At 32.8% G+C, this 27,562-nt stretch overlaps 1 pseudogene; it reads left to right on the top strand.

The window, feature by feature from the left end:
* The first annotated feature begins 5,047 nt into the window (after nucleotides 1-5,047).
* On the top strand, nucleotides 5,048-27,290 carry LOC105749737 (annotated as a pseudogene).
* The last annotated feature ends 272 nt before the right edge of the window (nucleotides 27,291-27,562 follow it).

The following is a 27,562-nucleotide window of genomic DNA, read 5'->3' as shown; positions in this document are numbered from 1 at the left end:
TTTGTTCCTTAGCATTTTCACTTCTGTTTGTGTTGTTTGCTTCAATTTTATTTTCTTTCTCAGTTTTTCCTTTGTAACTTGATTCTTCTTGTGCAGAAAAATAATTGTATAAATACATATGCCTATATTAGATTTACATGTTTTTTGCAATGTTTTAACATATATTGGATTACTTGACATCTAGAAGAGGGAGTGGGGAGAAGAGAGGGAAATTGGAACACAAGGTTTTGCAAGGGTCAATGGTGAAAAATTATCTTTGCATATGTTTTGAAAATAGAAAACATCAATAAAAAAGAGTTTATGCCTTTGGCTACTTAGAATATTGTCACCCTAAATATCCTCATAATTATCTAACCTCTAGCATGAGTCCCCTTTTTGTAAACATGGTAGAATCTGCCTTCTTATGGTTTTCTCATTATTGTCATATTAGACCTATTATAACTATACCTGTAAAAAAGTTTCAGTGTAGTAGTATCACCTTTCTTGAGAGTGAAAAACAAGCCAATCAATTAATATTTGTTAATTACCTACTCTATGCACATCACTGGACTAACTGCTTTGGATACAAAATATGAAAAAGAAATACAGTCCCTATACTCAAGGATTTCACAACTGAGTGGAGAAAGACAAAAAAGAAGAATATGGAGAGGGAGGAAGGAAACATTATCTAGGTCATCATTGATGCCCATCAATTGGAGAATGGCTAAATAAATTGTGTTATATGAATATTATGAAATATTGTCCTGTAAGAAATGACCAGCAGGATGATTTCAGAAAGGCCTGGAGAGACTTACATGAACTGATGCTGAGTGAAATGAGCAGGACCAGGAGATCATTATATACTTCAACAACAATACTATATGATGATCAATTCTGATGGATGTGGTCATCTTAAGCAATGAAATAAACCAAATCAGTTCCAATGGAGCAGTAATGAACCGAACCAGCTGCACCTAGCGAAAGAACTCTGGGAAATGACTAAGAACCATTACATTGAATTCCCAATCCCTATATTTTTGCCCGCCTGCATTTTTGATTTCCTTCACAGGCTAATTGTACACTATTTCAGAGTCCAATTCTTTTTGTACAGCAAAATAATGGTTTATACATGTATAATTATTTTGTATTTAATTTATACTTTTAACATATTTAACACATATTGATCATCCTGCCATCTAGGGGAGGGGATGGGAGGAAGGAGGGGAAAAATTGGAACAAAAGGTTTGGCAATTGTCAATGCTGTAAAATTACCCATGCATATAACTTGTTAATAAAAAGCCATTAAAAATTAAAAAATAAAATAAAATAAATAGCTTTTCATCAAAAAAAAAAAAAAAAAAAAGAATGTAAGACCCTCAGCCAATGAGGATGATGGTCAGTGGTGGGAGGGGTGTTTGTGTTAGGGACTATTTAAAGTGTAAAACCTGTCCCAGAAGGTGCCTCCTCCCTTTGATTGCCTGCTCAACAAGTGGGACACCTGATTCTTGGGAGAATGTACAATAAGTTTTTGCTTTGCTTCTTAAAAAAAAAAAAAAAAAAAAAAAAGTCCATGCATGCAAGGTCCTCACAGTCCAATGGAAAGTCAAGAATAATGTGATTTTGTTATCTCCTTACTCTGCTCCTTCGTTTACAGATATTCCCACTTTGTCTTGTTTTCTTTGCACTCTGAATATTCCTTTATTCTCATAGTTTCCTCCTCCTAATAGTGAGTTTCTACTCAAAACCTCCATTTGAGTAACTGCGTAAGTCAATTTTAGTTCTTATTTCTCTCAGGTCATAATGTGAAAATTTTCCCCTTTTATCTTTCACATGGATAACTTTTTTTTTCTAAACCCTGATTTTTAGTTCCTTTTTATGTGTACATTTTAATAATAAATAAATAAATAAAAATCCTGGATGGCAGAGAGAAGCCAGAAACTAGCTTAAGATCTCCCCAGTTTCCCTTAGGAGCAATGTTAAATCAAAACTCTAAATAGAAAGACGACAAAGTAACATCAGGAAGCTACTTGAGCTTTCCCTGGAAAACCATATGAAACTAAGCCTTTGAACAAAGTCTGATGGAAGGAAACCATTCCCCAACTCCAGATAGACTGAAAAATATTCAAGAAAGGTCAAAGTCACTCTTGTGAAAAAGATGTCCAGTCCAGGTCAGATAGACTCTGGAAAGGCTGATGTGAAGGTTTTAATCACAGCAAATCAGCAGTCCTGATTCAATAGAGGAGAAGAGTGGGGCAGCTTCCAGTTGCAGCTTAGAAGGCAAACTCTGGGAAATCAGTCTAAAAAAAAAAAAAAAAAAAAAAAAAAAAAAAAAAAAAAAAAAAAAAAAAAAAAAAAAACAAGTAAAGCTACCACCTGCAAACACAAGGGGCCCCTGTGCTCAAAGCTAAGGTACAGAGTTGCACAGGAAGCTTGAGACAGTACTCCCTTAAAACCAAGACAAGAGTTCTACCGTAAAAGTAAAAACAAACAAACAAACAAAAATTGGAATATCAAGAGAAAAGGAAAGAAAATGAGGAAGAAAATAGAAGAGCATCTTGACCATAGAAAGTTACTATGGTGACAGGGCAGACCAAAACAAAACTCAAAGGAATACAGAATGTCCACAGAGGAAATCTCAAAGAGTGAGATAAATTGGTCTGAAGCCCAAAGAGGTTTCTTGGAAATGCTCATAAAATACTTCAAAAAGCAAATAAGATGGCATAAAAAAGACATTAATGGGTAAAAAAAGGTCTGTTCTAGAAAAAAGGAAAGGGGAGATATAATGTGACCATTAGCTCACACTAAGAGGCTCAAAAGACTTATTACAATTAAGGGAAAAAAGAGAGGGGGAAAAGTATTGTCTGAAGCTTGATCTCATCAAGCTTGATCTCATCAGTTTTGACTCTAAGAGGGAATAATTTAATCATTCAGTTGAATATAGAAATTCGTCTAATCCTATAGTGAAGTAGGAGGAGAAAGAGGTAAAGAAAAGGGAGGAATAAAATAGAAGGGAGGAAAAAACAAGAGGGAAAAAAAGGTAAGAGAAGGGGGAAAGAGATGATATAAGATAAGTTAGTGGATTAAAAAACAAAATACTACTAAGAAAGTAGAAGAGGTAAAAGAAGATAGGATAATAAGTGGCATGGTTAAAAAAAAAAACACTAGTAAGAGAAAGGGGAGGGGTGATAGGAGATAAAATAGTGGGTGGAGTAACTATATAAAAGCACAACTAATAGGGTGGAAAGAGAAAACAAAAGTATACACAAGGGAGAAAAATAAGATGGAGGAAAATAAAGAACTGGTAATCACAACTGTTAATGTGAATGGGAGGAGCTGTCCCATAAAACAGAAGCAGAGTGAATTAACAACAACAACAAAAAAAACAAAACAAAACAAAAAAAAAACAGAATCCTTGGTGGAGGTGCAGTGAATAGAGCACCAGCCCTGAAGTCAGAAGAACCTGAGTTCAAAATAAAAAAAAAAAAAAAAAAAAAAAAAAGCTACAATATGTTGTATAAAAGACAAGATACACATTTGACACAGAGAGACATAAGAGTAGAGGTAAAAGGGTGGAACAGAATTTATTGTGCTTCAGCTGAAGTAAAAAAAAAAAAAAATCAAGGGCAGCAATTCTGATCTCAGATAAAGCAAAAGTAAAAATAGATCTTATTAAAAGAAATAAGGAGGGAAAGTACATCTTGATAAAGGGTACAATAAATAATGAAGTAGTAAAAATACTAAATGTGAGTGCATCTAGTGATAGAACATGCAAATTCCAAGAGCAGATTTTAAGCCACTTACTGGAAGAAATAGAAAACAATCCTAATGGGGGACCTCAGCCTTCCTTCTCAGAATCAAACAAATCTAACCACAAAATAAACAAGAAAGAAACTAGGAGGTTAATAGGTTCCTAGAAAAGCCACATGTGATAGACATACAGAGAAAATTGAATAGGGACACAAAATAATACACCTTTTTCTTGGTAATATGTCAAATTCAAAAAAATTGAACATATATTAGGATACAAAAACCTCACAATCAAATGTAAAAATGAAGAAATAGTAAATCCTTCCTTTTCAGAACACAATACAATAAAAATCATATTCAACAAAGGGCCAGAGAAAAATAGATTAAAAACCAATTGGAAATTAAATAATCTAATTTTAAAGAATGAGTGAGTCAAATAACAAATCACAGAAACAATCCATAATTTCATCCAAGAAAATGACAATAATGAGACAACATATCAAAACCTATAGGATACAGCCAAAGCATTTCTTAGGGAAAATTGTATATCTCTAAGTGGTTTAGTGGATTAAATAGTTAATAAATAATTTATATATATAATTAATTATATAATAAATAAATAAATAGAACAAATATAAATAAATAGAACAAAATTGAATAAATAAAATAGAACAAAAATTGAAGAAGAAAACAACTCCTTAAAATATATATGTGACAAAATAGGAAAAAAAATCACTTGTATGGAATAGAGAGATAAGGTGAAGAACTTATAAGAATGTTTAAATTCTTTTTCTTTATTTTATCTTTTTTATTATTATTTCTATGTCTCTGTGACCTACATAAGTATGATGTGAGCTAGCCAATATTTACTTAAACTTTACATATATTTACTTAACCTTGTCCAATGTTATCAATATTTACATTATTAAATACTGTCAGCTCAGTAATCTGAAGTTTGAAGATCTGACTCATGATTCCTCTTGGAACGAGGGAAACAAAGTATTCAGTTCTAATCTGCCTTTGGCACCAATGTTTAACATTCAAGTAGAGGAGAGGACACCTATTTCTCAATGTTTCCCAATTTATGATGTAATCCTTTATAACAGAACCTATAAAAGCTGTATATCTTTACTAATTTTTTAGCCCTCCTACCACGAGCTTTCTCTTTCTTACCTTGTGATAGGACAGCTCATTCTCTGGAGGTTTTACTAAACAACTTTTCTGCTTTCTACTGAATGATCTCTGAGTAGTCATTTTGGGTAAGGGTTTTCTATATCCCTAATACTCTGAAGAAAACAACTTTAAAAGAAGAATTGACACAATGGAGCAGGTAAAAAAGATAACTGAAAAAAATAATTCATTGAAAATTAAAATTGGACAAGTGGAAGTTAATAGCTCAGCAAGACATCAAAAAATCAAACAAAATAAAAAAAAATAGAAGAATATGTAAAATATTTCATTGGAATAACAAGTAACCTAGAAAATAGAACCAGGAGAAATAATTTAAGAATTATTAGACTACCTGAATGTAATGATCAGAGAGAGAGACAAAGAGAGAGAGAGAGAGAGAGAGAGAGAGAGAGAGAGAGAAAGGCAAAAAGAGAGAGATTCAGAGTCTAGACAAAATCATCATCAACAGAAGAAAAAATAAGTACTTAAATAACCCATTTTAGAGAAAGAAATTGAAAAAGTCATCAGTAAACTCCCTAAAGAAAAAAAAAAATCTCCAACAACAGATGGATTTACAAGTGAATTCTACCAAATGTTTAAAGAATAATATATTCTAATAGCATATGAACATTTTTTTAAAAAAATAGGTAACAAAGGAGTCCTGCCAAATTCCTTTTGTTACACAAATATGCTGCTGATATTTAAAGAAGGGCAAAAACAGGGAAAAAATTATAAATCAATATACAAAATGAATATTAAAGCAAACATTTCAAATAAAGTATTATCAAAGATATTTAAGCAGTTTGTTACCAGGATATTACAATATGACCACATGAAATTTATACCAGAAATGTAGATTTGTGTCAATATAAGAAAAACTATTGGCATAATGGACCATTTAATAACAAAACTAATAGAAATCATATTACCTCAATAGATGAAATAAAAGGCATTTAACCAAATACATTATACAAGCACATTAAAACATTAGAGAAAATAGGAATAAATGGAAGTTGTTTTTTGTTTGTTTGTTTGTTTGTTTTTTAATGATGAACAGAAACTCTCTCAAACTATCAGCAAACATTATATGTAATGGGGATAAGCTATAAACTATAAACACTTAAAATAAGAACTAGAGGTGAAACCATTATTACCATTACCATTCCATAATATTCTATAAATTTTAGCTTCAGCAATGAGAAAAAAATAAATTGAAGTAATTAGAGTCGGTAAAAAGGAAACAAAGTTAAACTTTGCAGGTGATATGATGATATACTTAGAAAATCCTAGAGAATCAAGTAAAAAACTACTTAATACAATTAACTTTAGCAGTCATAGGGTTTCACATAAACCACTGGTATTTGAATGTTACTAAGAAAGATAAGCAAGAATAGATAGAAAGAGAAATCCCATTTAAAATAACTATAGGTACTGTAAGATATTTTGGATTATTTCTGCCAAGACAAATCTAGAAACTTAATATGAGCACAATTACAAAACACTTTTCAGAAGTCAAATCCAAACAGTTGGAAAAATATCAATGATGCATGAGTAGGCCAAGCTAATAAAATAAAATTACAATCCTTCCTATTTTAATCTACACAACTGATCGTCTTATAGTACTATTATCACAGTGTACAATGTTCTCCTGGTTCTATTCACTGAACTTTACATCAATTCATATAAGCCTTGACAGATTTTTTTGTTTGTTTATTTTCTGTTTGTTTTTATTTTTCTGAAATCAACCTGAAAATGAAATATTAATCAAAAATGAAAAGTTCACATGTAGATTCTTTTTTCTTTGTTATGATCTCTTTGCAACACAGACCTAATAGTGGATCAAAGGATATAGAGTTTTATAGCCCTTTGGTTGCTGTTCCAAATTGCTATCCAGAATAGTTAAAGCAGTTCACACCACAAACAATAATATTTTGGTGTCCCAATTTTCCCAGATCTCCACCAATATTTATGAGTTTTCTTTTCTGTTAACCAATCTTGAAAGTTATACCTCAAAGTTAAGTTAAATTGCAATTTTCCAATAAAAAGTAATATAGAACATTTTACAGATAAATAGCTTCTCTTTTTTTTTTTTTTTTTTTTTTTTTTTTTTGTCTAAAATCTACCTATATGAAAACTACCTATTCCTATTCCATGAACATTGATCAATTAGGGGTTGCATGGAGCTTACAAATTTGATCATTTCTCTATATATTTTAAAAATGAGAACTTTATCAGAGAAATGAGCTGTCAGAATTATTTCATAATATATGAGTAAAACAGAAAGAAGAAATCCATAAATTGGGCATGCCATGAAAAAAGCCAGGAAAAATTACCCCCCCCCAATTAAATACCTAATTAGAAATTCTGAAACTCAAAGGAGACAACACAATTGAAAATAAAAAAAATCTATTGAACTAATAAATAAGATAAAGAGTTGCTTTTATGAAAAAAGCATCAAAATAGATAAAATTTTGGTTAATTCGATTAGAAAAAGAAAAGAAAAAATAATAAACCACTAGTATCAAAAATGAAAAGTGTGAATTCACCACCAATGAAAATGAAATTAAAGAAATCATTAGGAGCTCTTTTGTCTAACTGTATATCAAGAAATCCAACAATCTAATCAAAATAGATGAATATTTACAAAAATATCAATTGCCCAGATTAACGGGAGAAAAAATAAATTATTTAAACAAGGCCTCTTCAGAAAAAGAAATTTAACAAGCCATTAATGAACTCCCTAAGAAAAAAAATCTTCAAGTCCAGATGGATTCACAAGTTAATTCTACCAAATATTTAAAGAAAAATTAATTCCAATACTATTTAAATTATTTGGGAAAAAAATAGGTAAAGAATGATCCCTGTAAAATTCCATCTTTAACACAAATATAGTACTGATTACTCACCCAGGAAGAGCCAAAATAGAGAAAGAAAATTACAGACCAATTTCTCTAATGAATATTTATGCAAAAATTTTTAAATAAAATACTAGTAAAGAGATTACAGTAGCTTATCAATAGAATAATACACTATGACCAAGTGAGATTTATGCAGGGCTCTTTCACAATGAGGAAAAATAACTACTACTATAATCAACCAGATCAAAAACAAAACCAACAGAAATCATAAAATGCAGAAAAAGCTTCTTACAAAATACAGCACCCATTCCTACTAAAAACATTAGAAATGTCGGCCATAAAAAAGAATAAGAAATTAAAGCAATTAGAATAGGCAACGATGAAATAAAACTATCATCGCTGCAAATGATATGATGATATACTTAGAGAATCCTTGAAAATCATCTAAAAACTTACTTAAAACAATTTGCAGCTTTATAAAAGTTATAAATAAACCCACACAAGTCATACATATTTCTTTATATTACTGACAAAACCCATTAGCAAGATAAAGAAAGAGAAATTCCATTAAAATAACTGTGGATAAAATAAAATATTTGAGGGTCTATCTGCCAAGACAAACCAGAGAACTAGATGAATACAATTGCAAAACACTTCTCACACAAATAAAGTCAGATCTAAACAATTGGTAAAATTGCTCATGTGTAAGCCTAGCTAATATAATAAAAATGAAAATTTTGCCTAAATTAGCATACTTGTTCAGGGCCATGCCAATCAAACCATACCTAATCAAAAATTATTTTTTAGAGCTAGAAGAAATAATAACAAAAGTCATCTTGAAGAATTAAAGTCATGAATAATAAGGGAATTAATTTTAAAATGCGAAGGAAAGCAGTCTGGTCATACCAGATGTAAAACTCTATTATAAAGTTGTATTCATCAAACCCACTTGGCACTGACTCAGAAATAAAACATTGGATGACTGGAATAGTTTAAATACATAATACACAATAATAAATGAATATTGTAATATAATGTTTAACTCCTAATGATAAGAACTCACCATTTGACAAAAATTACTGGGAAACCTAGAAAATTGTATGGGAAATGCCAAGCATAGACCAACATCTCACATCCTGTACCAAGATGTCAAAATGGGTTCATGACTTATAAAATTGGTATTATAAGCAAGTTGGAAGAATAAAGAATACTTCACCTGTCAGATCTTTGGAGAGAGGAAGAATTTATGATCAAAAAAGAAGTAAAGGATATAATGAAATGCAAGATGTATATTTTTGATTAAATTAAATTTTAAAAAAATTATACAAACAAAATCTAAGCAGCCAAGATTAGAAGGGAAGCAGAAAGTTGGGAAACAATTTTTACAGCCAATGTTTCTGATAAAGACCTCATTTTAAAAACATAAGAGAAGTGAGTCAAATGTAAAAGAATACAAGACATTCACCAATTGATAAATAGATGGTCAAAATATATGAACAAATAATTTTCAGATGAAGAAATCAACGTCACTAATATTCATATTAAAAGTTTTCTACGTCATTAAGGATCAGAGAAATTCAAATTAAAACAACTCAGAGGTATTATCTCATACTTCTTAGATTAGTTAAGGTCACATGATAAATATTGGAGGGAATGTGGGAAAACTGAGAATTCTAATTCATTGTTGTTGGAATGGTAAAGTGATCCAACAATTCTTAAGAGCAATTTGGAACTATTCCAAAAACACTATGAAACTGCATATCCTTTGATCTAGTCATGCCCCTATGGGGTCTATATCCAAAAGAAATCATAAAAGAAGAAAAAGGACCCATATGTGCAAAAAATGTTTGTAGCAGTTTTTTTTTTTTTTTTTTTTTTTTTTTTTTTGTGGTAGCAAAGAATTGGAAAAGAAGTAGATGCCCATCAGTTGGTGAATGACTAAATAAGTTATTGTTCATGAATATACTGAAATACAATTGTTCTATGAGAAATGATGAGCTGAATGATTTCAGAAACATTTGGAAAGACTTATATAAACTGATGCTGAGTGAAGTGACCAGAACCAAGATAACTGTACACAGTAACAGCAAGATTGTGTGATGAACAACTATGATCGATTTAGATCTTCTCAGCAAAATAGTGATTCAAGACATTGGATTTTGGAATGTGAAAATGCTATGAGCATCCATAGAAAGAACTATAAATACTAAAAACAGATTGAAGTATACTATTTTCACCTTTCATTTTTTGGTTTGCTTTTCTTTTTTTTTTTTTTCTTTTCCATGTATCTCCCTTTTGTTCTGAATTTTCTTTCACAACATGATGAACAGAAATGTGTTTAAAATGATTATATATGTATAACCTATGCCATATTGCTTGCTGTTTTGAGGACAGAGGAGGTAAAAGAGGGAGGAAGGAAAAATTAACTCAAAATCTCACAAGAATGAATGTCAAAAACTATCTTTACATGTAACTGAAAAAATATTAAGTGAAAAAAAATCTCACTGAGGATAGAACCTGTCCTTCTGTTTTACTTATAATTATATTTCCAGCATAGAACACTGCCTTATACATCACAGGCTGTTAGTAAATATGTTTTATCATTATCATTTTCCTCCTTTTCTCCCTCTCTCCTCTTCCTTTCCTTCTTTTTTCCTCATTTCCTTATTTTTTCTCTTCCTTTCTTGCTCCCTTTCTACCTCCTTCTCTTCTTCCCTCTCTCCCTCCTTTAGTTCTTATTTCTTCACTTCTTTCCTTCTTTCCATCCTTTCATCTTTCTTTTTTCTTTAAATATTTCACCTTTTTCTGAGTACAAGGAATGCTCATTTAGAATTTCAATTACATGGTCAAGACGACCTGACTTCAAACCTGGCCTTAGACACTTAACACTTGGCACTGTGACCCTGGGCAAGTCACTTAACCCCAATTGCCTCAGTGCAAAAAAAAAAAAAAAAAAATCCAATTACTAATTTAAAATGTATAGAAATCCAAAGAATCATTCAATTATTTGCATTTTTCCTGCCATACCTTTATTCTTTCTTGTCACTATGCTACTAGTTCTACCAATATAGAAATGAGGATTGTGGTCCATTCTTAATTTTCCTTTTTGTCTCAAGTTTCCATGAATAAGTTTTTAGTCTAATTAACATCCACTCCTCTCTGTAGAGCCCCTATATTCATGATATCTCCCATACATGCATGTCTCATCTCTAGGCTGATCACCTTCAAATATAAGAGTTTAACCTTAATATCTCTCCTGAATTCTTGAGTTGAAATGGATCTCTATGGAGATGCTCTGTACAGGTTTCAAACCATTTTCAAACAGATCTTGTTTTCTTCCCTGTATCCTTTCTAATATTACATAAAATTTCATTAACTTTAACCAATTTAATAGACAAGAAGAATACAAAATGAATTATCTTCCATATATTTTCTAATTTTTTTTGAGGGGGGGAACATGAGAAATAGTATTGTAGTAGGTATAGGATTCATCCTCACATTTCGGAAGAACTAGATTCAAGTATGGTCTTTGAAATAAGCTTATTGTGTTAGGCTTGGATACGATATTTAATGTATTAGGATCTTAAGCAACTAAACTTCTCAATCTCATATGTGCTGCAAAACTGCATCAATGGAGGTAGTTTCTGAATCAGGTGTTTGAAAAAAAGATGAAATCATAATTTTGGGAGTCTGTGGGGAGAAAAGAAGAGGCCATACGTATTTTGGGGCAAGAATTTTCAAATCATTCTGATTGTATCAAAGTAATCTGTGTGATCAGAACCAATCATTCAATTTCCATTTGTTCAGCCTGTTCTGTCTACAAAAGGACATTTCAGCAGAAATTGGAACTCTGATATTTCTGGGAATGCTGACCATTTAGATAAAACTGAAGGGCTGGACTTGGAAAGCTGTTACCTCCAGGGAAGATCGCCATTGTGCATCTCTTTAGTGTCATGTATCCTCAGAGGAAAAAGGTCAGAAAACTTACTTTTCATTTGAAATATTCTATCTGGAGTAATGAGTCAAAAAGAAATAAAGCCTTAAAAGAGAAAGAATTATCTGAGCATATTTGATTTAAATAGAGTTGTTGTGGATGATAATAAGAAAACCAGTAGAATACTTTTGCTAACAAAAATGCCTTTTATATTTCTCAGAGTTAGACTATGATTGAGCCAAATTAAGAAAATAAATTTAACAACTTCTTTTAAAATCTTGTGAAAATCATCAGAGTGAGTGTTGCTCATACAATCTTGTTGTTTTTTTTTTTTTTTCAGTTATTTCAGTTATGTGCAATTCCTCATGACCCCATATGAAGTTTTCTTGGCAAAGATACTAACATGGTTTGTCAATTCTTTCTCCAGATCTTTTTTATAGATAAGAAAACTGAGGCAAATAGAATGAAGTGACTTTTCCAGGATCACTTAGCTAGTAAGTGTCTGAGCTCAAATATGAACTTAGCTCTTCCTGACTCCTGACTCAGTGATCTATCCATACACACAAATACAAACATATATACAAAGGCTTTTAGTATATTCTTATGGTCCTAGCGACAGACTACATCCTGCTCTCTTAGAACAAGTCCAACTAAGTTCAAAAATAAGCCACCCAAGATTTATTTGTGAGGAGAACTATAGCTTTACAACTTCAAAGCTCTGAAGTCTTTAGTTCAAGTATCTGTGGTATGGCAAAAATTGCAGGGTTGGATCAGTGAAATTTTAATCTACTGAAATGTATACATATAATTGTTTTCTTTCTGCCTCTTTCTCTATCTTTCTCTGTGTCTATATCTTTTTCTTTCTGTTTCTATGTCAGACTTTATGCTGAATATTTTTATACACATTATCTCTTTAAATTGTCACAACTATGGGAGATGAAAATTCATATTATATCCCTTGTACATTGTGGAAACCAAAGTAAAAAGAGATTAATTAACTTCCCCATTACCACAGAGCTAATACTATTGTTCTTCATTTCAAACCTAACATTCTATTTATCGTGCCACACACGGCCTCTAATACAATATATTACAATATAATTCAACATCATGTAATGCAATTCAACACAATATAATAAAATGCACATATATAAAATCAAATGGACCTTAGGAAACATTGCTAATAAGAAGGCTAGTGTGACAGAACTAAAAAAGGTTTTTGTTGTTGTTGTTAATGATATGTTTATTATAATTTTTTTTCCTCCATTAAATTTAAAGGCAATTTTAACGTTCATTTTTTTAAAATGTTAAGTTCCAAATTTCTTTCTCTCTCCCTTAAATTCTCTTTACTTGAATCTTTAAGCAATTTGAAATAGGTTATTCATTTTCAATCATTCAAAATGTTGAAGTTGGGAAGGGGGACCTAAAAGTTTGGGGTTCCAGAGTAGTGCTGTGAGGTATCTCAAAACAATTTGCAGGCTTAAACCCATCTCCTAGTCTAGGGGCAAAGATTTATTGCAATAGTAATTGTAATGCCTTTATAAAAGCAAACTGGAAATTCTAAGGGAATTTCAGCAGAGAAACAGAAGCAAGAAGATACATTTATACAGCTTTCAACTCTAGGTATGCTAATTCTATGGTTCATAGATAGAAAGGAGTGATCTCTGGAAGGATCAGTTCTCTATTGACCAGACTATTACTAACAAGATTACCAGTCAGCAGTGAATTGAGGAGTGATCTCTAGAATCAGGCAGATTGGGTATAGGGGTTTCCAAAGACAGAAGATTTAATATTATTGATTCCTTGTTAGAACAGAGGGCCCTCAAGGTCAGGAGACCCCAAAACCATTGCTATATTTCAGAACCTATATCATATAAAAACATATTATTGTATTAATCATGCTAAAAAAAAAGCAGCAAAAATAAATTTAAAAGACCCAAATAAATAAAAGAAAACAGAGAGAAAAATAATATACTTGCAATCAAAATTTATCAGTTCTTTCTCTGGAGATGTGTAAGATTTTTGATCGCTAGTGCTTTCTAATCATCTTGTTTTGTGTATTTCTAAGATAAGCTTAATCATCCACAATCATCTTAGAGTACTATTGTCATAATGTTCTATGTCATTGTTCTACTAGTTCTACTCACTACACTTTGCCACAATTCAGATGAGCCTTTCCTTGTTTTTGGTTTATTTGTTTTTTTTCTAAAATCAGCCAGAAAACACAATGTGAATGAAATGAAGAAATGAAAATTGCTGGTATGAAATATGTTGTTTTCACACGTAGATCCTTTTTCTTTGTTATCATCCCTTTGGGACACAGATTTAATAGTGGATCAAAGGGTATGAAGTTTTATAGCCCTTTGGTTACAGTTTCAAATTGCTCACCAGACTATTTAAAGCAATTCACACCACCAACAAGAGGATATTGCTATCCCAATTTTATCATACCTTCACCAAAATTTATTATTTTCCATTTGTATCATATTAGCCAATTTTGGTAATTATACCTCAAAGTTATTTTAAATTGCATTTTTTTCCTGATCAAAAGTAATCTAGAGCATTTTACATATAAAGCTTTGATTTTTCCATCTAAAACCTAGCTACATGAAAACTACCTGTTCTTATTCCATCAGTGGGAATCAATTAGGGGATAGCATAGAGTTTTATAAATCTTGCCCAGTTCTTTATATATTATAGAAAAATTGAGGACTTTATGAGAGAAAGTATAAGTAAGAATGATTACCTAGGACATAAATAAAATAGAAAGAAGAGATCAATTATTTGGGTATACGATAAAAAAGTTAGAAAAAGAATCAAAACTCCCATTTCTAATATCAAATTAGAAATTCTGAAACTCAAAGAAGATATTAATAAATAATTAATAAGAAGATAAATAAAATATATATAAGAAGAAAAAATAAAATAAGAAGATAATAAAAAATAAAATAAAAAAAACCAAGAAAACTATAGAATTACTCAATAAAACTAAGGGTTGGTTTTATGACAAAAGCAACAACAAAATAAATTAACTTTGACTAATTTGATTAGAAAAAGGAAAGAAAAAACAATCACCAGCCTTAAAAATCAAAAGGGTGAACTTACCACCAATGGAAAATAAATTAAAGAAAAACTTAGGAACAATTTTACCTAACTGTATGGCACCAAATCCACCAATAAAACCAAAACCTATGAATATTTACAAATACAATAATTGCCCAAAAGAGGAAATAAAATCCTTAAATTGGGGAAAGGGACCTGTATGTGCACGAATGTTTGTGGCAGCCCTTTTTGTAGTGGCTAAAAACTGGAAACTGAATGGATGTCCATCAGTTGGAGAATGGTTGAATAAATTGTGGTATATGAAAATTATGGAATATTACTGTTCTGTAAGAAATGACCAACAGGATGATTTCAGAAAGGCCTGGAGAGACTTACACGAACTGATGCTGAGTGAAATGAGCAGGACCAGGAGATCATTATATACTTCAACAACAATACTAGATGATGACCAGTTCTGATGGATCAGGCCATCCTCAGCAACGAGATCAACCAAATCATTTCTAATGGAGCAGTAATGAACTGAACTAGCTATGCCCAGAAAAAGAACTCTGGGAGATGACTAAAAACCATTACATTGAATTCCCAATCCCTATATTTATGCACACCTGCATTTTTGATTTCCTTCACAAGCTAATTGTACAATATTTCAGAGTCTGATTCTTTTTCTACAGCAAAATAACGTTTTGGTCAGGTATACTTATTGTGTATCTGATTTATATTTTAATATATTTAACATCTACTGGTCATCCTGCCATCTGGGGGAGGGGCTGGGGGGGTAAGAGGTGAAAAATTGGAACAAGAGGTTTGGCAATTGTTAATGCTGTAAAGTTACCCATGTATATATCCTGTAAATAAAAGGCTATTAAATTTAAAAAAAAAGCCTTAATTAAAGCTTTGTTTGTTTTAATGTTAAAAAAAAAAAAAAAGAAAAGAAAAAAAATTAACAAGCCATTAATGAATTGTAATGGGCTGAAGCTGGAGTTGATGCACTGAAGTCCCAAGCACATGAGGCTAAATAGTAATTGGACCATATTCTATTAATATACATGCTTGGAGAAAAAATGGCCCCGTCCATTCTTTGTGCAAGTCCTGATGTATTGTATAGGAAATGACGATTTTGGTGGGTGGAGGCAGAGGGGCAGGAAGAGAGGCAGAGAGAAACTGCTGGCTGGTGTCTTGTTGCAGCTGCTGACATTGCTATTGCGATCCCTCTTTCACCTCTGATCGCTTTTCACCTCCGATTCTTCTTCACCTCCACAGAGAATAAAGATCAAAGATTTTCCCTTAACCTGTCAGGAGACTCTGGCTGATTTTAAATACGAGTTCATCACAATGAATGTCCTAGGAAAAAAAATCTCTAGGATTAGATCAATTCACAAGTGAATTCCACCAAATATTAAAAAGCAAACAAACAAACAAAAAAAAAAAATTAATTCCAGTGCTATCTAAAATATTGGGAAAAAATAGTTAAAGGTGTCCTGCCAAATTCTTTCTTTGTCAAAATTATAATACTCTTACCTAAACGAGGAAGACCCAAAACAGAGAAAGAAAATTACAGACTAATCTCTCTAATGAATATTGATGCAAAAATATTCTCTATTGGCAAAGAGATTAGAGTAACTTATCAGTCAGATAATACATTGTGACCAAGTGGGATTTGCCCCAGGAATTCAAGGCTATTTCACTATTATGAAAACTACTTCCATAATCGACCAGATCAATAATAAAATCAACAGAAATCATAAAATAATCTTAATAGATGCAGAAAAATTTTTGACAAAATACAGCACTCATGGAGGTGGAGCAAAGATTGGCAGAGAAGGTACACACTACTTTCTGAGTTCTCTCATATCCTCAAGATCAATTATTAAATTCAGCCTCAAAAATAGCACTTGACTGGTAAAATTCATGAAGATTTGAAGGACAAGTTACCAGCCAAAGATAATCTAGAAGTTCATTAGGAAAGGTTTGTTCTGAGCAGTGGGAAAACATCAGTACGGGCAAGGATAGACCTAGAGTCTAGCAGACCGAGCAGACCAGGCAGGGGTGGCGTCTGTTGTTAGAAAATCTACAGAGACGACTCTGCCATAGGCTGAGTACTCCGCCTTGCTTGCAAAACAACAGATCAACAGAGAAATTAAAGCCAAAGGCAGAGGGTACTCTAAAAAACACCAGAACCTAACAAGATCTGGCTATACCCACCCAAAACTAGAAGTGATTCAGCTCAGACTACAGCACAGTTGTAAAACTGAATTCTGGAGCAAGGGACGACCCAGGACAGCCACAAATCTGCACAGCAGGGGGGCACAATCCGGGGCAGGCTCTAATCTGCACAGTGTGGGGCTTGGTCTGGGGCAATAGAACTTCCACAGCAAGACAGTACTTCCCAGGGCAGAGACACTTCCAGTCTGTACCGGGCTATTTGTGGGTCAGCTGCTAATACTGATGGCCTGTAGCAGGCTTGGGCTTGGGCTAGTGACACTTTCATTGCTCAGTCTCTAACCACTGGGCAGTCACTAATCCACAAAGCATTGTTCTTCACTGGGCACTTCTCCAGCTTGGCTCTGGCTAACCAGGTCTGAATCACTTGGGGGAAGGGGGGTTTTTTCCCAGAGCACTCCTGGACTTCACTGCTCTTTGCAGCCTGTTTGCAGGACTGCTATTGTCCATACACCTATCAGTGTTCTGCAGAGGAAACTGGTAACTTCCTTGCCCTGAAGGCAGACCCTACAGGCTTTGAAAAATGAGTAAAAAAAAAAAATCAAAAGGATGATTGATAGCTTCTATACAAAAAGAGAGAAGGCTTTCAATCCCAAGGAGACTAATAGCAGAGAGTCTCCAGACAATACCCCAAAGGGGAATGTTACCTGGCCCCCAACACATAACGCTCTCCTAGGAGAGTATACTAACAATTTTAAAAGACAGCTAGAAGAAAAATGGTGAAATGAAAGAAAAGCTATGCAAAAGAGTAATAACTTCCTGAAATGTGAATTGGAAAAGGTAAAGAATTCCCAGGAAGTGCAAGGAAAGAGAATTTGTGAATTGGAAAAGGTAAAAAAATAATCCCAGGAAAGTAGGATTTAAGATTTGGAAAAATAAAATAACTCACTAAAAAAAAAAAAAAAAAAAAATACTGAAATGGAAAAAAAATTCCATAGAGCAAAACAACTCATTTAAAAACTCAACTGGACATATAAAAAAGAAGTAAAAAAAAGCTAATGGAGAAAATAACTCATTAAAAATCAAAACTGAGCAAATAGAAATGAATGATTCATTGAGACATCAAGGATCAGTCAAGCAAAACCAAAAAAATGAAAAATTAGGAAAAAAAAACGTTAAATATCTACTTGGAAAAACAACAGACCTGGAAAATAGATCTAGGAGAGATAATCTGAGGATTAGTGGACTTCCTGAAAATAATGATGAAAAAAAAAAAAAGACTAAATGCTATTTTATAGGAAATCATCAAAGATAACTGTTCAGATTTAATAGAATCAGAAGGTAAAATAGGTATTTAAAGAATTCATTGAACACCTTCTGAAAAAGACCCTAAAATAAAAACTCCAAAGGAATATTGTGGCCAAAGTTCTGAATCATCAGACTAAGGAAAATATATTATGAGCAACCAGGAAAAAACAATTCAAATACGAGGTGCCACAATAAGGATCACTCAAGATCTGGCTGCCTCCCCATTAAAGGATCGAAAGGCCTGGAATCTGATATTCTGAAACGCAAAAGAATTTGAAATACTGTCAAGAATAAACTCCCCAGCTAAGCTGAACATTTACTTTCATGGAAGAAGATGGAAATTTAATGAAACAGATGAATGCCATTTGTTTCTAAGGAAAAAAATGGATCTAATCAAAAAATATGATCTCAAACCATAGGACTCAACAGAAGCAGAAAAAGGTAAAAGGAATTCTTGAGAACTGTATTTCTGTTGTGGATATACATAAAGACCACATGTATAATCTGATTTTACTGATTTAACATGAAAAAATGTGAAGTAGAAATGGAAAGGGGATAGTGTCAGAAAAAAGGGGAAAAGGGTAGACAAAAAAAGGGAAACTACATCCCACAAAGAAGTAAAAGAAACTTATCATATTTGAGGGAACTTAAAAAGGGGAAGGAACATTGTGTGAATCTTACTCTCATCAGAGTTGGCTCAAAGAGAAAATAATTGACATATTTGTTTTACAGAGAATCTTCTCTCACCTCATTAAAAAGTGGGAGAGGAAAGGGAAAAGGAAAAGAGTAATAAGCAAAGGGTATAAGAAAAAGGAAGGGATTTGAAGGGGGGAGGAAGGGATCCTAAAGAGGGAGAGCTGAGTGACGCAAATGGAGTCCTAAGTTTAATACTGGGAAAAAAGGTAAAGGGGGGGGCAAGAAAAATAAAAGCATAATTTAGGAATAATAAAAAGGCAGGAAATACAGAATTAGTAATTTTAACTGTAAATATGAATGGGATGAACTCTCCCATAAAGTGGAGATGGATAGCAGAATGGATTAAAGTCAGAACTCTACAATATGTTGTTTACAGGAAACACATTTAAAGCAGGGAGATACATACAGAGTAAAGGTAAAAGGCTGGAGAAGAATCTATTATGCTTCAAATGAAGTCAAAAAAGCAGGGGTAGCCATCCATATCTAAGATCAAGCAAAAGCAAAAATTGATCTAATTAAAAGAGATGAGTAAGGAAACTATATCTCGGTAAAGGGTAGCATAGATAATGAAGCAATATAAATATTAAACATATATATGGTATAGCATCAAATTTCCTAATGTAGAAGTTAAGAGAGTTGCAAGAAGAAATAGACAACAAAACTGTAACAGTGGGAGATCTCAACCTTGCACTCTCAGAATTAGATAATCAAAGCCACAAAACAAATAAGAAAGAAATTAAAGAGGTAAAAAGAATATTAAAAAAAATTAGATATGAAAGATCTTTGGAGAATACTGAATGGTGACAGAAAGGAGTATACTTTCTTCTCAGCAGTTCATGGAACCTATATAAAAATTGACCATATATTAGAGCATAAAGACCTCAAAATTAAATGCAGGAAGGCAGAAATTGTAAATGCTTTCTTTTCAGATCATGATGCAATAAAAACTACATTCAACAAAAAGTTAGGGGTAAATAGACCAAAAAAGTAATTGGAAACTAAATAATCTCATCTTAAAGAATGATTGGGTGAAACAGCAAATCATAGACACAATTAATAATTTCACTCAAGATAATGACAACAATGAGACATCATACAAAAATTTGTGGGATGGAGCCAAAGAAGTAATAAGGGGAATTTTTATATCCTTAGAGGCTTACTTGAATAAAATAGAGAAAGAGAAGATCAATGAATTGTCTTGCAACTTAAAAAGGTAGAAAAATACCAAATTAAAACCCTCCAATAAATACCAAACTTTAAATTCTAAAATTAAAAGAAGAAATTAATAATATTGAAAGAAAAAAAAACAATTAAATTAATAATTAAAACTAAGATTTGGTTTGATGAAAAAACAATAAAATAGATAAACCTTTAGTAAATCTGATTAGAAAAAGGAAGGAGGAAGATCAAATTATTAATCTTAAAAATGAAAAGGGAGAACTTTCCACAAATTAAGAGGAAATTAGAGAAATAATGAGTTACTTTGCCCAACTTCATGCCAATAAATTTCATAACTAAGTGAAATTGATGACTACCTCCAAAAATACAGGCTTCCCAGATTAACAGAGGAGGAATTAAATTGCTCAAATAGTCCCATTTCAGAAAAAGAAATAGAACAATTTATTAATCAACTCCATAAAAAAAATCTCCAGGACCAGATGGATTTACATGTGAATTCTACCAAACATTTAAGAACAATTAGCCCCAATGCTATATAAACTATGTTTAAAAATAGGGAATGATGGAGTCCTACCAAATTCCTTTTATGACACAGACATGGTACTGATACCTAAACCAGGTAGGTTGAAAACAGAGAAAGAAAATTATAGACCAATTTCCCTAATGAATATTGATGCTAAAATCTTAAACAAGATATTAGTAAAAATACTACAGAAAATCATCCCAAGGATAATACACCATGATCAAACAAGATTTATACCATGAATGCAGGGTTGGTTCAATATTCGGAAAACTATCAGCATAATTGGCCATATTAATAACCAAATTAACAAAGAACATATGATCATCTCAATGGATGCAGAAAAAACATTTGATAAAATCCAACATCCATTTCTATTAAAAACACTTAAGAGTATAGGAATAAATGGACTTTTCCTTAAAATAATCAGTAGTATCTATTTAAAACCATCAGTAAGCTTCATATGTAATGAGGATAAACTGCAACCATTTCTGGAGTGAAACAAGGTTGCCCATTATCACCATTACTATACAATATTGTAATAGTGTTAGCTTTGGCAATAAGAGTTGAGAAAGAGATTAAAGGAATTAGAGTAGGTAATGAGGAAACCAAATTATCACTCTTTGCTGATGATATGATGGTATATATATTTAGAGAACCGCAGGAATTTGACTAAAAACTATTAGCAATAATTCACACCTTTAGCAAAGTTGCAGGATACAAAATGAACCCACATAAGTCATCAGCATTCTTATATATCACTAACAAAATCCAACAGTTAGAGTTACAAAGAGAAATTCCATTTAAAGTAATTACTTATAGTATAAAATATTAAGGAATCTATCTCCCAATGAAAAATCAGAAACTTTAAAAGCAAAACTACAAAATACTTTCCACGCAAATTAAGTCTGATCTAACCAATTGGAAAAATATTAAATGCTCTTGAGATAGGGTGAGCAAATTTAATAAAGACGACAATCCTAACTAACCTAATCTATTTATTTAGCACTATACCAACCAGATTTCCAAAAAATTATTTGAATGACCTAGAAAAAATAACAACAAAGTTCATATGGAAAAACAAAAGGTCAAGAATTTCAAGGAAATTAATGAAAAAAAAATCAAATGAAGGTGGCCTAGCTGTACCAGATTTAAAATTATATTATAAAGCATCAGTTACCAAAACCATTTGGTACTAGCTAAAAAATAGACTAGTTGATCAATGGAATAGGTAAGGTTCAAAGGACAAAAGAGTCAAAAACTTTAATACTCTAGTGTTTGACAAACCAAAAGACCCCAGCTTTTGGGATAAGAACTCGCTGTTTGACAAAAATTGCTGGGAAAATTGGAAATTAGTATGGCAGAAACTCAGCATTGACCCACACTTAACACTGTACACCAGATAAGGTCAAAATGGGTTCATGACCTAGGCATAAAGCATGAGATTACACACAAATTGGAGGAACATGCCATAGCTTACCTCTCAGACCTGTGAAAGAGGAAGGAATTTATGACCAATAAAGAATTAGAGATCATTATTGATCACAAAATAGAAAATTTTGATTATATCAAATAGAAAAGTTTTCATACAAACAAAACTAATGCAGATAAGATTAGAAGGGAAGCAATAAAGTGGGAAAACATTTTTACATTCAAAGGCCTTGATAAAGGCCTCATTTCCAAATTACATAGAGAATTGACTCAACTTTATAAGAAATCAAGCCATTCTCCAATTGATAAATGGTCAAAGGATAAGAACAGACAATTTTCAGATGATGAAATTAAAACTATAACCACTCATATGAAAGAGTGTTCCAAATTACTATTGATCAGAGAAATGCAAATTAAGACAACTCTGAGATACCACTACACACCTGTCAGATTGGCTAGAATGGTAGGGAAAGATTATGCACAATGTTGGAAAATAGGGTCACTGATACATTGTTGGTGGAAGTGTGAATACATCCAGACATTCTGGAGAGCAATTTGGAACTATGCTCAAAATGTTATCAAACTGTGCATACCCTTTGGTCCATCAGTGTTACTACTGGGATTATATCCCAAATAGATTTTAAAGAAGGGAAAGGGACCTATATGTGCAAGAATGTTTGTGGCAGCCCTCTTTGTAGTGGCTAGAAGCTGGAAAATGAATGGATGCTCATTAATTGGAGAATGGCTGAATAAATTGTGGTATATGAAAGTTATGGAATATTATTATTCTGTAAAAAATGACCAGCAAGATGATTTCAGAAAGGCTTGGTAAACTGATGCTGAGTGAAATGAGTAGGACCAGAAGATCATTATATACTTCAACAATAACACTGTATGATGATCAATTCTGATGTACCTGGCCTTCTTCAACAATGAGATGAACCAAATCAGTTCCAAAAGAGCAGTAATGAATTGAACTAGCTACACCCAGCGAAAGAACTCTGGGAGATGACTATGAACTGCTACATAGAATTCCCAATCACTCTATTTTTGTCTGCCTCCATTTTTGATTTCCCTCACAGGCTAATTGTACACTCTTTCAAAGTCTGATTCTTTTTGTACAGCAAAATAACTCTTTGGACATCTGTACTAATATTGTATTTAATTTATACTTTAACAGATTTAACATATATTGGTCAACCTGCCACCTGGGGGAGGGGATGGGGAAAGGAGGGGAAAAATTGGAACAAAAGGTTTGGCAATTGTTAAGGTCGTGTATTTTAAGATCAGCACGAGACAGGAATTCAGGTTAGGGGAAAATCGTCAGTCTTTATTCTCAGTGAAGAAGGATCGGAGGTGGAAGAGAATCGGCGATAGCAATGTGTGCAGCTGAGTCAAGAAGCTAGCTCGACCAGCAGCCACACAACCAGCAGCTCGGAGTCTCGAACCCAGCCCAATCTCTCCCCACTTGTCTTCCTCCCTCTCTCTCTGCCTCCACCCACCAAAATCGTCATTTCCTATACAACACATCAGGACTTGCACAGAGAGTGGGCAGGGACCATTCTTTATCCAATCATGTATATTAATAGAGTATAGCCCAATTACTATCTAGCCTCATGTACTTGGGACCTCAGTGCATCAGCTCAAACCTCAGCCCATTACAGGCAATTGTCAATGCTGTAAAATTACCCATGCATATAACTTGTAAATAAAAAGCTATAATAAAAAAAGTATTGTGAAAATACAGCTTTTATTCCTATTTAAAAACACTGGAGAACAAAGGAATAAAGGAAGCTTTCTTTAACTCAATAAAAAAAAATATCTATTTAAAACCAACAGCAAGCATTTATAATGCACAGAAGTTGGGCACATTCCCAATAATATCAGGGATGGAAAATAATGCCCATTATCACAACTCTTATTCAGCATTGTACTAGTAATGTTGGCTTTAGCAATAAGAAAAGAAAAAGAAATTAAAGAAATTATAATAGGGATTGAGGAAATAAAATTCACTCTGTGGATGATAGGATGTTCTTAGAGAATCCTAGAAAGTCATCTAAAAATCTACTGGAAAACTATTCACAGCTTTACAAAAGTTATGGGGTATTACATGAATAATCTTCATTTTTATATATTACTGTTAAAACCCATCAGCAAGAGACAGAAAGAAAAATTACATTTAAAATATTGTAGAGAGAATAAAATATTTGGGGGTCTACCTACCAAGAAAAAACAGAGAACTATGTGAACACAATTACCAAACATTTCTCACACACACACACAAAAAAAAAAAAATAATTCTACTTAAATTGTTCTACTTGTTCAAACTGCAAAAAAATATTTTTTTAAGAATTAGAAGTAATAACAAAATTCATCTGGAAGAAAGGTCAAGAATATCAAGGGAATTAATGAACCTAAAATATGAAGGAGGGTGGCTTAGCAGCAAACCAAAACCTAAAACAATATTATAAAGCAGCAATCATCAAAACCATTTGGAGCAGCTAGGTAGAACCCTGGATAGAGCACTAGCCCTGAAGTCAGGAGGCCCTGAGTTCAAATCCAGACACTTAGAACTTCCTAGCTGTGTGACCTGGGCAAGTCACTTAACTCCCATTGCCTCAGCAAAAACACAAAAATCATTTGGTACTGGATAAGAAATAGAGTGATGGATCAGTGGAATAGATTTGATACACATGACACAATAACAGGCCTATAGTAATCTAGTTTTTGATAAATACCCAATCTGCAGTTTCTACAGAAATCACTATTTAAAAAAAAAATGCTGAGAAAACTGGAAAATAATATGTCAGAAACTCAGTAAAGACCTATAGCTCACAGCTCCTACCAAAATAAGGTCAAAATAAGTATATGCTTTGGGCAAAAAGGATGATAGCATGAACTAATTAGGAAAGCAAGGTATAATTCACCTATCAGATCTCAGGAAGGAGGAAGCTATGACCAAAGAAGAACTAGAAAACATTATGAAAGGCAAAATGGACAACTTTTGTTGTCCATAACAATAATTTAAAAAGTTTTTGTAAATATAAAACCAACAGAAACCAGATTAAAAGCGAAGTACAAAACTGGGGGAAAATCTTTACAATTAGTGTTTCTAACAAAAGTTGTATTTCTAAAATATATAAAAAACTGTGTTAAATTTATAAGAATACAAGTCTTTCCCCAAATGATAGTCAAAGGATATGAACATACAATTTTCAGATGATGAAATTAAAGCCATCCATAGTCATATAAAAAAAGTTCTAAATCACAATTGACTAGAGAAATGCAAATTAAACCAATGTTAGGGTAATGCCTCACTCTTATGAGACTGGTTAAGATGACAGGAAAAATAATGATAAATATTGGATGGATTGGGAAAACATGGACACTAATGCATTATTGGTGAAGTTGTAAAATGATCCAACCATTCTGGAGAACAATCTGTAACTATGCCCAAAGAGTTATAAAATTGTACATAATGTACTATTTAAACCAACAGTGCCATTACATTATGACCAGGTGAAATTTATGCCAGGAATACAGGATTGGTTTAATACAAAACCCTAAAGAAAAAAAGGAAGTAGTCTCAACCACCAAAAGAGTGCACTGAAGAATTGAAAAATATGTTAGAGAAAAAAAAATGGGGAAAAAATGACTGTGATGCAAGAAAACTATTAAAAAAGAAAGAACAGTCAATAGCTTGGAAAAAGAAAACAATTGCCCAAAAAGTAGATCTGGCCAAATGGAAATGCCAAAATTTACTATATAAAACAACTCCTTAATAAGTACAATTGGCTGTATAGAAAAGAAAATATAAAAGCTAATTGAGGAAAACAATTCCTTAAATTTAGAATGGGGCAAGTGAAAGCTAATGCATTTATGAGACATCAAGAAACAATCAAGCACATCCAAAATAAGGACTCAGAGAATGCTTGGTCACATTAGCTTAGGGATTTACATGATTCATTTAAATGTGGAGAGAAAACATTTTTTGACAGTACAACAGATGTCTATACAGGTTTTTCCTTATTAAAACTATATCTTTGGGAGCTGCTTGAGTCTGCCATCCCCTTTGCCAAATATGAAGATTTCCTCTCTTTTGCTCAATTGTTCTCAAATAATGAGATGTAGCAGCTAGGTGGCACAGTGGCTAGAGCACCAGCCCTGAAGTCAGGAAGACCTGAGTTCAAATCTGGTCTCAGACACTTAACACTTCCTAGCTTTGTGACCCTGGGCAAATCACTTAATCCCAATTGCCTCAGCAAAACAATAACAAGTACAACAACAACAAACAAAAAGAAAAATTAATAATGAGAGTGAAGGCACTCTGGAATTAGCTGAGCAGTGAAAAATCTTCCTCAGACCTTCTTAAATACATATGTAAGTTTTTGTATGAAGTTCAAGTTCACTTAAATATAAAGATGGTTGTCCAGAATCTTGCTACAGTGATTGGCTGAAATATCTTACATCCCCAAAAAGACAATCCATTGACAATAATGGAAGGTACATCCCTTGTCTCATGACAATTCTGATTATCAAGCATAGTCAGCTCTACAGTGCTGCCCAGAGTGATACCCCAGCCCCTTAACCAAAAGTCACACCTGCTACTCCAAGTGGTGAAGCAGAAGGGATCTTGGACGAACATGACGAGGAAGGTTAGCAAGAAAAAAAAACCCTTCCGTAGTCTACCCAAGAGTGGATCTGTTGGTGTACCCAGATTTGCCCTAACAAGACCGCTGTTAGTCCTCATAAGAAAGTCCAAACTTTTCCAAACTGGACCTACTCCTTTGAGCAGCCAGAGGCCAACTAAGAGAGTCCAAAGCTAATTAGTGCTTCCTTGCACATCATTATCTTTCCCATTAGTAAGAACTGGTTCATGAATGAGTTGTCCTCTCTTTGAGGTCAATATTGGACCTTATCTGGTGACAAACCTAAAGACTCTAATTTATCCCAGATACTCTCCACATATGACAATGTTTCTTCAGGTAGCCCTTTTCATAGGAGCTCACAATGTGGCTAGTATGGCATGGTATACCTCCCCTTGTGAGGACTCTGTGATAGGCTCAGTAAGCAACTGCCCAGTTTACCATGCTAGTGACTGCAACTAAGCCTGATTTAAATGGCCATCCAGGGCTCCTTGGCTTTCAACACTGACATCAAACCAGCAGAACTAAGACACAGTACTGAAAGGCTGGCAGTTTGTGTTAGGACCCTGAATGGCAGCAGCAGTGAGGGGAATAAGTGAAGTCTCACTTCAAGGATTTTTTCTCACATGGGTTATCATATATGTAAGAGGAAAATTTAGGTTTACATATGATTTGTTCAAGCAGCTATCTGTCCCTAGCATTATGCCTTCATGTTGTGAGCCTCCTCAGTATATATCTGCTGAATGAATGCTAAAAATAAGAATAACTTGGAGAACAGACCAAGGTGAGAAAATATAAGAATAACCAAATCACTTGAAAGCTATGATAAAAAAATAATCTTAACACAATAATATGAGAAATTATTAAAAGA

The sequence above is a fragment of the Sarcophilus harrisii genome, chromosome 1, assembly GCF_902635505.1.
Source record: "Sarcophilus harrisii chromosome 1, mSarHar1.11, whole genome shotgun sequence".
Lineage (NCBI taxonomy): Eukaryota > Metazoa > Chordata > Mammalia > Dasyuromorphia > Dasyuridae > Sarcophilus > Sarcophilus harrisii.
Note: the sequence above shows the minus strand (reverse complement) of the source record. Positions and strands in the feature narration are given on the sequence as shown.